Source organism: Pollicipes pollicipes, unplaced genomic scaffold (assembly GCF_011947565.3).
Source record: "Pollicipes pollicipes isolate AB1234 unplaced genomic scaffold, Ppol_2.1 Scaffold_7156;HRSCAF=8482_pilon_pilon_pilon, whole genome shotgun sequence".
NCBI classification, from domain to species: domain Eukaryota; kingdom Metazoa; phylum Arthropoda; class Thecostraca; order Pollicipedomorpha; family Pollicipedidae; genus Pollicipes; species Pollicipes pollicipes.
This window is the reverse complement of record NW_023597016.1, coordinates 2,501-14,951: the sequence shown is the minus strand read 5'-3', so window position 1 is coordinate 14,951 and position 12,451 is coordinate 2,501. Positions and strand designations below refer to the sequence as shown.

General features: G+C 57.1%; 1 pseudogene; it reads right to left on the bottom strand.

The window, feature by feature from the left end:
- Positions 1-1,016: 1,016 nt before the first annotated feature.
- On the bottom strand, positions 1,017-7,749 carry LOC119108990 (uncharacterized; annotated as a pseudogene).
- Positions 7,750-12,451: the final 4,702 nt, after the last annotated feature.

The window sequence follows — 12,451 nt, the reverse complement described above, 5'->3', positions numbered from 1 at the left end:
CTGCCTTTCGTGGGGACGACTGACCTCCGAGGTGCTCCTGCCCTTCGTGGGGACGACTGACCCCCGAGGTGCTCCTGGCCTTCGTGGTGACGACTGACGCCCGAGGTGCTCCTGGCCTTCGTGGTGACGATTGACCCCCGAGGTGCTCCTGGCCTTCGTGGTGACAACTGACGCCCGAGGTGCTCCTGGCCTTCGTGGGGACGACTGACGCCCGAGGTGCTCCTGCCCTTCGTGGGGACGACTGACGCCCGAGGTGCTCCTGGCCTTCGCGTGGACGATTGACGCCCGAGGTGCTCCTGGCCTTCGTGGTGACGGCTGACGCCCGAGGTGCTCCTGGCCTTCGTGGTGACGACTGACGCCCGAGGTGCTCCTGGCCTTCGTGGGGACGACTGACGCCCGAGGTGCCCCTGGCCTTCGTGGTGACGACTGACGCCCGAGGTGCCCCTGGCCTTCGTGGTGACGACTGACGCCCGAGGTGCTCCTGCCCTTCGCGTGGACGATTGACGCCCGAGGTGCTCCTGGCCTTCGTGGTGACGGCTGACGCCCGAGGTGCTCCTGGCCTTCGTGGTGACGACTGACGCCCGAGGTGCTCCTGGCCTTCGTGGGGACGACTGACGCCCGAGGTGCTCCTGGCCTTCGTGGTGACAATAGACGCCCGAGGGTGCTCCTGGCCTTCGTGGTGACGACTGACCCCCGAGGTGCTCCTGGCCTTCGTGGTGACGACTGACCTCCGAGGTGCTCCTGCCCTTCGTGGGTGACAATAGACGCCCGAGGTGCTCCTGGCCTTCGTGGTGACGGCTGACGCCCGAGGTGCTCGTGACGCTCCGGGCAAGTGTGTACTTAACCCACGGTTGTCGGATGCGGAGCTCTGCCGGGCCAGTAGGTCTGCCGGCCATGTTTGGTACTCGCCTGGCGTGTTGGCAGCTTTGTACCACTGCCCTCGCGTGGCGGCTGGGCCAAGGTAGGTAGGCAGATTTTGCCGTTCAATCACGGGCTGCTCTGAGGTTAGATACGGACTACGGGTGCTCCGGTGGTCGGCTGCGTCTGGCGGCGGGCCAGACGCGGGGTGCGTGCTGTCGGCCAGTTTTGCAATCGGGAATCGTGGTGCCTCGCTGATCGTCGCCCAACAGTATTGTTAATTTTCTTGTTTTGAGCGCTCCGAGAAACGTGTGCGTGCGAGGTTTTTAAGCCTGCACTGCCTTTTAAGGTTGGCATATGGCCAACCTGTATGTCCCGCTGAAGATACGTTTTTGGTATTACTTTTTGGGAATCAATTTGTATACCTCATTGTATTTTCTGCCCTTTGAAATGTTCAAAGGCGTTCTCTGCACTCCGAAATAGACAACGTTTTGTGACTTCGTTGCGTTCCACTGATCCACTTTTCTGGAATGCGAGTGCTAGAAACGACAGCTGCTGATCAGCGTAGTTGCGGTGATGCTTTCTACGTGACGCTTGTCCCTGGCTAAGCATATATGGGCGCGTTGCTGACGCTTAAGCTCTGGCTTGTGTCGTTACGAGATGATAGTTTCTTTGTTGTTGATAATCCGGTATCGTAACCATCCTACCCATAACACATATTGCAATTTTGTCACATTCGATGACATTCAGCGCAACAGAAAGAGATCGGGCATGGAGAGGAAAAGGACGGAAATGAAAAACTGCTGTAGCGAGACTTGGAATTTTGTAAATTCATTGCACTTCAATGAATTCCAAGTCATCAAAACTTGCCACGCGGCCAGGATAGCAATGCTCGCCACTGGCTAAAGAGTGCAAGCATATCGTTTTCCCCCCTTAAATTTCAGTGGACCCGTCCTGCACATAGGAAACCCACGTGATCAAGAACATTTCATCAATTCACGAGGGCGGCATGCAAAGCGCGTGGAAAAACAGTGGGTGCCCCACGGAAGGCCATACAAGGCCGACATCGACTCAGTTTATCGACAGAAGGCCTTAGATGATTCAGAGGAAGCGCCATTAGGTGCATAAAAATTATCATGGAAAATTGGATGTCTCGCCGGACCAGAGAAGTTTCCGATTAGAAAGAGTAGAGGTCCCATATGTATCTGATGCTGCGATTTTGAAAAAGCGGAAGAAATTCGTGACTTTTCTAGATTTTTAGATGGGAGGATGGAATGGAAAGCTCCAGATTTGCTTAGGTATCTAAATTTGTTTTCCCCTTACCCCTGAGGAAAGTTAACTAGTGCTGTCCGTGCGCTTCACTGCTTTACAATACATACACCAGCTTTTGTTCGCGGTTTTCGTCGTCTTCAGCTGCATCATTGTATTGAGGTCACGGAGTTATGCGTGGGCTTTATCGCTCACGTAACTTGTCCCCATGAGTGTGCGCTGGCCATCTCAGACACTTGGACACGCATTTATGGTGCATTAACTCTGTTGACCACACAATGAATAAATAGTTGGTCGTGGGTCTCTCAGCAGATTTTCTTAGGCTCATGCTGGAACGTACGTTATGATAATTATTTGGGCCGTACGTCTAACGACCTGCCAGGGACATTAAGACATGAGTTGGCAGACAACTACCAATGTGCTGTAACGTGTCCCCGCTGTATTCGCCGAAAGGATTCGTGTTCGCCCCGCCTCCGCCCGCGTCATCCGTGAGTGACCGCACACCTCCGCCCACCTCATCCGTGAGTGACCGCACCTCCGGCCGCGGCATCCGTGAGTGACCGCACCTCCGCCCGCGTCATCCGTGAGTGGCCGGACCTACGGCCGCGTCATCCGTGAGTGACCGCACCTACGGCTGCGGCATCCGTGAGTGACCGCACCTCCGCCCGCGTCATCCGTGAGTGACCGCACCTACGGCCGCGTCATCCGTGAGTGCCGTGAGTGACCACACCTCCGGCTGCGGCATCCGTGAGTGACCACACCTCCGGCCGCGTCATCCGTGAGTGACCGCTCCTCCGGCCACGTCATCCTTGAGTGACCGCACCTCCGACCGCGCTATCCGTGAGTGAATCCATGAGTGACCACACCTCCGCCCGCGTCATCCGTGAGTGACCGCACCTCCGGTCGCGTCATCCGTGAGTGACCGCACCTCCCGCCCGCGGCATCCGTGAGTGACCACACCTCCGGCCACGTCATCCGTGAGTGACCGCTCCTCCGGCCACGTCATCCTTGAGTGACCGCACCTCCGACCGCGTTATCCGTGAGTGAATCCTGTAGTGACCACACCTCCGGCCCGCGTCATCCGTGAGTGACCGCACCTCCGGCCGCGTCATCCGTGAGTGACTGAGGCCGCCCATCCTACGTGCGCTGGAGATAACATTCTCAGATACGACACGAGTTTATTGGCTATAATGTATGGGACCATAACACGAACAAGCGAGTCCGTGCCGAACGCTGGCCACCACTATTCCCTCCGCTCCAAACCGTGACTATGACACTAACTAACCCCCTCCCCCCATCCCACCCTCGTCCCCCCTCAAATTGGTTGCCGCCCCTTGGCCAGAACCTCACCAGAAGTAAGCCAGCAGCGCACGACCAACGGAAACATCCGTCTGATCGCGATGCGCTGCGAGCCGACATGTAACGTTAGGACGGTGTTACAATGTGAGTGCTCCCACATTCCTTATGGATGATAATGAGGTCAATACGCTAGAGTGATTAGGAAGTTATCCGATGACTGATCGGGCGCCGCGTGATCCGAATGACGTCACGTGTCAGCGTCAATGGTGGTGATGTGCCGTCTGCCCGAATCTGCTAGACTCGAACAAGAGCACGTAACGCGCTGGACTAACGAACTAGCGATATCCACCGCAAGTGTCGTTGCTACACATTGACGAACCGGCTCCAACGGCATACATGCTCAGCAGAGCGAGTTAAATACACCAATACACGACACGTGTAGCCGTACGGTGAGTACCTCCAGCTTCAGTACTACCGTCCTTCACACGGCATCACACGATCCGTACCGGGCACCCCGCGTCGCGAGGTCATCCAGCACGGAACAGCCACCCATCCTCCTCTCACGCCACAACACCGACAACACGATCTCTGGTACCTGAACACCACGGATAATAACATCTGAGTGCCGGCGTGTCGCCAGCGGACAGGCAGCCGCGACGCTAGCGCCGCCACGCGGCCGTCCGTCGGCGACCGGCGCCGCCTGGTGGCCGCCTCCTGAACCAGCTGCTCGAAGCGAGGCGGCCGCCGGCCGGCCGACGCGCCCGCGGAACCACACGGTAATGGGCAGGTTCTGGCAGCCGCGGTAGCTCTTGTTGAGCTCGGCGGCCGTCAGCGCCGGCGTGATGTCGCAGGGCGCGCCGAACAGCGTCAGCGCCGGCGGCACCTCCGGGCCGGAGGCGCTCTCCGGGTGCGAGCGGAATACGGCTGACCGCAGCGACTTGCCGAGCGAGGGCGCCGTGGTCAGACGAGGCTGGGCTGGCGCGGCGTCCGCGCGGAACAACACTGACGCGGCCGAAGAAGCCGGTGCAGCCTCCCGGCGCCGTTAGACTGGTGTGCTTGTCGCATACACGAGCAGCAAACACGCAACAATGGCAGATTTAAATCAACTATAAGAGGCACTTGCATAGAAGAATGCATCAGCAGTAACTAGACTTTGAGCTTGGAGCGAGTCATATTTACAGGTCACAAGAGAAACACGTCATAAGGTGCGCTCGAGAGCAAACGTAGCACACAGCCATCCAAGCATTCACCTGACTCATTCAATTCAAATCAGCCAGGCTCTCCCACCGGAACCAAAGGTTCTCGTCCTCCTCCCCAAGTCAGAGCCCACGAAGCGCAGCCTCCACCCGTCCAGCAGCGCCACACACCTTGCTGATATGTGAGGTGCAGGCGCGCGAGTGGTTGGTGGCGCTCCACACGCGCGTGAACTCGCCGCCCCAGCTGTACTCGTCGGCGCTGCCGGCGCTCGCCACCTGCACGTTGGCGTGGGTTGGGCGAGTTGGCTATGGCGCGCACCACGCGGCCAGAGAAGCTCTGGTCGACGAGCAGGAGCACCTGGCGCGCGGCGCACGACTCCAGGTCCGAGAGCAGCTTCCGAGACACGGTACCGCTCGTGGTGCGACGCCTGTGGGGGGGGGGGGGGGCTGAGCTGGGTGGCGACCACGGAATGCGGTAGAGGTGGGGCAGTACTATATACATCTGCACAGGACCGGCGTCCCGTATCTGCACTGAAATATCAGGGACTTAGAATTCGAGACATCCGTTGCTCACACACGTTTTTTGTAATACAACTCGCTTTGCTACACTGAACAGCCGTCTACGAGTGTGTCTGTTGTAATCCACTGACATGTCCGTCTCACTTTACCTGTGTTTGTGTTATTGTGAATGGTTGTCGGTGTCACATTCGTGTCTGTGTAAGCGTCACTGGCGTTTCTTTGTAATACGCCGGTGTGTCTTTTACTTAGTAGTGCCAGTAGCCATGTCAGTGCCAACATCAGTCAGCGTCAGTGTCAGAACCAGAGCCAGTATCAGCACCATAGCCAGTGTCGGCGTCAGACTCAGCCTCAGTGTCAGACTCGGCTGTCAGAGCGTCACCGACGCGCGGGTCGACTCACGATGCCGTCGCCGTCAGCGTCCCAGAGCAGCGCCGACCCGTCGTTGGCCGCCGGCGAGTTCAGGTACACCACCAGCGAGTCGACGCAGTTGCGGCTCGGCGCACATCTTTCGCAGGTGGTAGCGCAGACCCAGCTTCATCCGCCGACGCGTGCAGATAGGTGCGCGGGTAGGCTTCATCTGCTGGGCGCCGGCGTGGGCGTGACGCACCACACCGTGACGTGACGGGTGACGATGACGCGATGGTTGATTTCTCAGGGTGCGGTGTGTGCGGAATGCTAGGGGGCGGGGCGTGGTGGCACCGCGGTTATTGCGACGGAACTACGTAGTGCGGTGTTGATGCCGGAACGGATGAAGCGGAGAGTGTGCATACACATACACACACGCTCACGCTCGCAGCCTTCCTCGGGCGGAGAGTGTGCATACACATACACACACGCTCACGCTCGCAGCCTTCCTCGAGCGGAGAGTGTGCATACACATACCACACACGCTCACGCTCGCAGCCTTCCTCGAGCGGAGAGTGTGCATACACATACACACACGCTCACGCTCGCAGCCATCCTCGGGCGGAGAGTGTGCATACACACACACACACACGCTCATGCTCGCAGCCATCCTCGAGCGGAGAGTGTGCATACACACATACGCTCACGCTCGCGGCCTTCCTCGAGCGGAGAGTGTGCATACACACATACGCTCACGCTCGCAGCCATCCTCGGGCGGAGAGTGTGCATACACACACACACACGCTCACGCTCGCAGCCTTCCTCGAGCGGAGAGTGTGCATACACACACACACACACGCTCATGCTCGCAGCCATCCTCGAGCGGAGAGGGTGCATACACGCTCACGTTCGCGGCCAACCTCGAGCGGAGATTGTGCATACACACACACACGCTCACTCTCGTGGCCATCCTCGGTCTAGTTAACCAAAAATACTTCATAGTCTAGGGCATTTGTGGCTTAGCTTACAGAGAACGAAGCTCACCACCCCAAAGGGAACGACATCCAGAGTAAGAGCCACAATGTGTAAAAGGCACGCCTTGCTCACTTGCGGGCGTCAAGTGCACTGTTTGCCACGCACCAACAGACGGACACCATGCCACAGTGACATTATGCCTCGTTCTGACCCACTCACCGCTGCCATCCGTGTTGTCGTGGCCGTTGGCGAAGAACACCTTGATGTTGTGCTTGTGGAAGCCGGTGTGGTGCAGCATGCGGTACATGTGCAGCATGTTGATCCTGCTGCGCTGGTCGCTGTGCAGCCGGTTCCAGCCGCCAGACAGCAGCACGGCCTGGTCGCACGTCTCGAAGAGGCGGCACCTGCGGGCAGCGGCCGGGTCAAGAGGGTTAGAGGCCGGGTCAGGAGGGGTGGCTGCGGGGCCAGCAGGGACGACGGCAGGGTCAGGGAGGTGGCTGCCGGGTCAGGAAGGGAGGATGCCGGGTCAAGAGAGGTGGCTGCCGGGTCAAGAGTGAAGGAGGCCGGGTCAGGAGGGGCGGCGGCAGAGTTAGGAGGAGCGGCGGCCGGATCAGGAGGGGCGGTGGCCGGGTCAGGAGGGAGGGGGGGGGGGGGGGGGAGAGCACGCCGGGCGTAGCTGCGTGGTCACGAGACGGAAACATGAATGTCATCAGTCATCACAAGGCGCATTTCACGACAAAGGGGATTTCTGTTGCAGGCTCGACCGCCTTCGCTGAGGTTCAGGAAGGTGTATTAGCACCCACCTCAGTGTGACTCGGTAGGCCTGCCAGGTGAAACAAAAGCTTCACTGAACCAGACCGGAAATCGTTTTCCCGACAACACCTATGGAGGGACCGGCTAGCAGCTTCCCTCCTTCGTCGTGATTACCACCAGATGTCTCCCCCTTTCCCAGGCCTTACACCTCTCATGTCACTTGGTCTCGCCACACACCTGGTCTCCACGAAGTGGGTCGTGTCACAGCGGTGGTGGTTGTCACTGCTCGGGTCGCAGAGCAGTGTACTGGTCTCCGCCAGGGGGCGCAGGCGCGGACACAGCCCGAATCCGGGCAGCGGCCGACACGTCAGCAGATTCGCCGGGCCGCCGCTAGGTGGCAGCGCCGGCGGCCGCACGCGCACCTCCGGCAGGAAGTTGAGCTGGCAGCGGACGGCCACGTCGTCCAGGTGGTACTGCGTCTCAAGCTTGTTGAGGCAGCGCGTCTTGACGGCTCGCGAGATGCACTCGCCCGTTTCTGGCGGAGGAAGGAGCGAGGTTACAAGATGCACTCGCCCGTCTCTGGCGGAGGAAGGAGCGAGGTTACAAGATGCACTCGCACGTCTCTGGCGGAGGAAGGAGCGAGAGGTTACACAAGATGCACTTGCCCGTCCCTGGCGGAGGAAGGAGCGAGGAATAGTACTTATGAAAAACTCCCGCCCGTCTCCAGTGGGGGGGGGGGGGGAGGGGGTTACGCGAGTAAGTCGTAGTGGTGGCGAGAAGGACTGCAAGAAATTGGTGATGAGATGAGCTCATTAACGAGGGGACCACTTCAGGAAGGTAGCGATGATAAGAGCGTCGATTCTACGACATCGTAACATAACGCTTGCTACTCAAAAGCTAGCAAACCTGCGTGTCCGTTGGTTTAGACTAGTAGGTACTAAAAGTCGACGGGGTTCTTGACACCGACAGCTCTCTGCTCTTACGACATTGCAAACTGCAACCATGAGTAATACAGGGCGCCCAAAGGCGTGTAGTACGAAATGGAAGCTTCAGACGGTTCAGAAGGCGCAAAATTATCCAGTTTCTACCATATAGTGTCAACACATGTCCAACGTCAACCAAGCGCGAAGTGTTGCTACCGGGCATTACGAGCGTTGTTTGGGCCCGCCATGTACATCATGTAAATGTACGCTCATGTGTGTAACATAGGTGTTGTAAGGTTTATTGACATGCCTGTATATAACATGGAATGAATCCGCACGTTCCACCTCGTATACCACATCCACATGACCCGCAGCCCTGGCGCGTTGGCGGCTACCCCTCTGATTTCTGGTTTTCAGAATGTCTGCTGAGCCGTTCCGTGCAGCGTTGCGGTATCTCAGCAGCTGCCTGGTCTCACAACACATCTCCGTATGTTCAACATGCCTGCTGAGTCGTTCCGTTCAGAGCTACGGTTTGCCAGCAGCTGCCTCATCTCCCAGCATATCTCCATATGCTCAGAACGTCTCCTGGGGCGCCTCGTGCAGCGCTGCGATATGTCAGCACCTGCCTGGTCTCCCAATCATCTCCGTATGTTCATATCTGCTGAGCCGTTCCGTTCAGAGCTGCGGTACGCCAGCAGCTGCCTCATCTCCCAAAACATCTCCATATGCTCAGAACGTCTTCCGAGGCGCCCCGTTCAGCGCTGCGATATGTCAACAGCTGCCTCATCCCCCAGCATGTCTCCGTAATGTTTTGAAGCCAAAACTTCTCCACTTCAAATAAGTGAGCTCTGACTTATCCTGTCCTCGTGACTGGCACGAAGGAAATAAGTGATTTGGGGCATCACGAAATTAATCACCTTACTTGTCTACGTAAACGGACTGCTGTACCTTTTTATCAATTGTAGAGAAGGTTCTGCGCATCAAATTAGGTAAGCTTGGACTAACGCAAACGTTTCGAGAAAACGGTTGGGAAAGAAGGAATCAGCTGTCGACCCGCCGCCGAGCAGGCGGAAGTTGGCGCTGCAAGTGTCCCGAGTACGGAGTAGGTGCCATATCGGGCCGTGGGTATGGAGGCAAAATAAGTAAACGCAGGAATACGTGGGTAGCCCTTGTCAGGAATATACATGGAAATGATCAGTGATGACGTCATGGCCTTCCAAAAACTATGACCGACGGCCGGGGGCTTCAGCTCCGTCCCTTCGAGGAGCGCGGCGCTTCAGGCGTGAGGATGACGACATTGTCGGCCGCTCAGGTCGGGAGCGTGTGCTGCGCTGTCTTTCGGGAACACGGCCGTCCGGACCGCCCAGGGCACCCCACGTCATGCTGTTCCGCGGAGTCATTCATAAATGTCCAGAAACGAGAGTGTTGATTTTCTGATGTGATGTTCAGGCTTCCTCTTAGAGACGGTACGCAGCGGTTCGCCGGCCGCACTGAAGCGAGGCCACCCGTCACCCCCGACACATACCGTGCCGCTGCGTCGGGGGCAGAGGCGGCGGCGGGGGCGGCGGCGGGGCAGGCGCACACCCACGTAACCGTCCGCCAACAATGAGGGTGTCGGCCGGTGCCACCGCCCGCGTCCCTGCAATGGTGCTTCGACGTTCGCCGCCCACAGCCCAGCGACTGTGGATGCCGGATCAAGCGCCCTTCAAAGGGGCCGCCTGACATACGACCCACCCCTGCAGCGCCAGCGTACAACCGCCGCCTCCGCAATGGAAGCAATCCGAACTAGGATCGCCGGAGCTGCAATGTCGGTGTGCGTCGGAGGCGCACCGGCCGCCTCGCTCGCCGCTCCGCCCGGTCGCCGCCGGCCGGCGCGGATAATATACATCGGTGACTAATTGTCCGTAAAACTTCAAAGGAGCCGCCGCGCCGCGATTACCTTATTACGCGGGTATGCGCCAACGGTACGCATGGCGGCCCGCGAGCGCCGGCCGGGCCTCGCCAGCTCGGCTTTCACGAGACCCGCCGAGAGACCCCGCCGGTGCAAACGCACGCGCACAGCTGCCCGCAGCGCAAAAAACGCGTGCAGATCGCCGATGAATGGTCGGCGCCGTTTCAAGTCGGGAGCGCGCACGGCGGCGCGCGCGCTCGCCGGCCGGCTGCGGCCCGGCGGCACGCGTTTTCCCACGGCGAGGGGCGGCGGACATCAAAGGCGCCGCCGCTCGTGTCCGTCCGACGCCTGCCCCTCAGAAATTACACAAATTTAGCATAGAAATTGCAATAAAATTACTAAAATTATCCTTACACGCCGGGATGAAACCGATGCGCGACCTAATGTACCAGAAGAGACGGGCGGCAACTTCAAAGGAAGTCCCGCGCGTGACACCTGCGATTGAGGCGGCGGGCCGGCATTCAACGCAGACCTAGCTCGCCCAGGTAGAACGGCGCTTCCCCTCATTAGATACGGAGTAGAAATCCCCCATACATAATTTCAAACCCCTTTGTTTCAATTAAAGACGAATGAAGATCCCACCGGATCAGTAAGTACCCGTTAAAGAGAGGGACTTCGCTAAAATTCATTAAGGGTGGCGGCCCCACAGGCTTGCGGCTCCTCCAACCAACAGCGCCGATCGCCTATTGCCAGCACTGACGAGGGGCTAATCGTCGATCTCATGCCCAAACACAGCCGAAAAACAGCCGCATGAAACACTGCGACACACCGCTCTAGGTGCTTACGACAGATACTCGGCGCCGCTGGCGAGGATGGCGCTTGCATGTAAGTACTAGATGATCGCTGCCGCCATTCTGGTGAGACGGCACGAGCAGGTTCGTCACCTGGTGGGGTTCTCGGAATAGCCACCAGCTCAGCGCTGTTGTAAAGTTGCATGTAAATACATCCAGGAATTTGGTAATATAATTCAGGAGTACAGAGCACGAATACGGGTACAGAATATACCATGGCTGTTCTGGTATTTGAACACGGTGGGTCGGCATACGTTATCATAAACTGTTTGCAAAGTCATTGGTAATGAAGTATAGTTATTTCATCACATGCTAAGGTGTCTTGCCAGTTCTTTATGGCATAATGAATTGTGAGTGGAAGAAACAGCTGCCGTCGGTGACGACATTTTAGTTTATAAGAGTGGTCCGAAAGCATCACGTTTTTCCATGATAATGACCTTTCCATCGCTCGTGCAAACGATCGCACAGATAGGTCGCTGTCCTCCCAAAAAGCTCCCAGTACTTAGGGGCATCAAACGAAGGGTCACTGGACGTAGACGATCCGTTGGGAACTTATACGAGTAGTCATAAGCTTGGCGGAAAAGAACACGGACAACGGGAGTGAGCTAACACGAACAGCAATGATTTGACTACTGGATACACACATTGGTTCAAGGGACGTGATGCCACAAAGACCATCAGAGCAAATAGAGGCGCGCTTTTTTCATTCCAATCGAGTGTCATTATGTGACATTAAGTTTAGGTGACCTACAAAAGTACCTACATACGTCGGCGTGTATGCATGTCGAAAACACCACGTGGCTTGAGCCCGAGCCACAGTGTGTGAGTCGCCCGTGTTATCGCGCATGCAGACTGCAATCATGGTGCTGCTTGAAGTGAATTTAACGTGGCAAACATCCGCTAGATCACATGTTAGAAGAGCGGGCGGCGTATTCACCACGATTAATCTGAGTTCCTGATTGGATGTGCTTTTAAATAGAGCAAAGCATTGCTTTCTGCATAGAGCTTTAATAGAACGGCCGGATGCGACTTGCTGCAGTTTCTTCCGAGGAAGGCAAGGCCAGGTGGGTATAATCAAAACTTTTCCATTCATCCGGTTGCGTCCGAGTTTATAACCGTCGCATCTAAAGGCAGTGTCCGTTGTAACCAACTCTAATGCGTCATAATGAATATGCTGACACCTACGCTTAGTTTGAAGCTTCAAGATGATATCCTGATTGCCAACACACAGAACAACAGCTTGTGGATCACGCAATCTTACGGAAGCACACTGCGACGTGTTTTTGATTACACGAGCGCTTGAAAGCATTTGAAAAACAGCAACTTAAAAACATGAGCAGCTTGAAATCTTTCTCAATTATATAAAGTAAAAATGACTGATGAAACAGCTGCAGCCAATAGCATCGCCGCCCCTCGGACTGTTGTTTGCCAAAACAACTGGTAGAAGCTCACAGAAGTGTGAGGCCCCCGCCCTCGCACACCGCCCTGGGCCAACAACATGATTCATACCTTGGGCTGTCTTTCACGCTCGGCTTATTCGGTCTGGCTGCTTTCGTCTTTTTGCTATAGTGT